Genomic DNA, 1,717 nt, shown 5'->3' with positions numbered 1-1,717 from the left:
GGCACCTGGATGGCTCAAAAGCAACTGCCTTCGGCTCAGGTCATGATCCCAGGGTCCTGGGATCGAGCCCCGCATCGGGCTCCCTGCTCAACGGGGAGCCTGCTTCTCCCTCTGACCCTCTCCCCTCTCACGCTGTTTCTCTCTCTCTCTCAAATAAATAAATAAAATCTTTTAAAAAAAAAGGGTTGGCCACTCAACTGACCGAGCCCCCCAGGCCCCCCTGAGCTCCACAGTTGAGCTCATGATTCACTGGCTGACACTGGGCTGCGTTGTGTCACATGATAACTCCTCACAGACAGAGAGCGTCGCACCAGGCTCCTTGGCAGTGTTAGGCATAGAATACACAGTACAAAAATAATTGTTGGCTTATATCACAGTCAAAGGGATGACCCCCTTGATTTATGGAGCGGTCATAAAATTCAAGAAGAAAGAGATCCATGGCCTGAGAGAAATAGGGTCAAAAACAAACAGATCGTTTTCAGTTTATAAATGCAAGTGGCCCTTAAACCTATGAAAAGATGGTCAACCTCCTCAAAATGAAAGAAATGCAAGACCAAACGTGTGGTGAGAGAGCACGGCTCACCTATCAGATGGGCAAACATCCAAGAGTTTAACAACATACTCAACTGGCAACACACCTTTTCATACATAGTCCTGCAGGGAAGGCAAAATGCTACAACCCCTGGGGGTAATTTTTAAAAACTTATTTAAAAGCAATCTTAAACTTACAGAAAAGACGCAAATACAGTAAAAGAACTTCGTTTTCTCTAAACTTTTTTTTTTAAGACTTTATGTATTTACGTATGTATGTATGTATTTATTTAGAGAGCATGAGCGGAGGAAGGAAGAGAGAGAGAGGGAGAGAGAATCCCAAGCAGATTCATGTGGGGCTCAAGCTCATGATCTTGAGATCATGACCAAGGATCATGTCCTGAGCCAAAATCAAGAGTCGGACATTTAACTGACTGAACCACCCAGGCACCCCTTCTCTAAACTTTTTATGACTGTGTCAACGTGATGTCCAATCACTTCCAGGAAACTTTAGTGTTGTATATATTTCTTTTCCAATAAGGACATTGTCTTTCACAATTACAGCATAAACATCAAAATCGGGAAGGTAACACTGACCCATTACTACCATCTACCCTCAGACCCCATTCAAGTTTCTCCTATTGTTCCAGAAACATCCTTTAGAGCAAAAAGATTTGATCCGGAATCACATATTTATTTTTTTTAATTTTTTAAAAGATTTTATTTATTTATTTGAGAGAGCAAGAGAGCCCATGAGAGGGGGGAGGGTCAGAGGGAGAAGAAGACTCCCTGCTGAGCAGAGAGCCCGTTGCGGGACTCGATCCCGGGACTCCAGGATCATGACCTGAGCCGAAGGCAGTCGCCCAACCAACTGAGCCACCCAGGCGCCCCTGGAATCACATATTTAATTGTCATGTGTTAAGTTTCCTTTGATCTGGAACAGTTCCTCAATCTGTCATTGACTTTCATGACCTTGATATGCTTGAAAAATACAAGTCAGTTATTTTGTAGAATATCCCTTGTTTTGGGTTTGCTGTGGTCTGGTGTTTGTGTCCTCTCAAAATTCGTATGTTGAAACCTAATGCCCAAGGTGATGGCATTAGGAGGTAGGGCTTTGGAAGGCTCTGCCCTCATGATTGGGATTAAAGCCCATATAAAAGAGCCCCCAGGGTGCTGGCTTGTCCCT

This window comes from Mirounga leonina, unplaced genomic scaffold (genome assembly GCF_011800145.1).
Source record: "Mirounga leonina isolate KUSES-001 unplaced genomic scaffold, KU_Mleo_1.0 Mir_125, whole genome shotgun sequence".
NCBI classification, from domain to species: Eukaryota; Metazoa; Chordata; class Mammalia; order Carnivora; family Phocidae; genus Mirounga; species Mirounga leonina.
Note: the sequence above shows the minus strand (reverse complement) of the source record.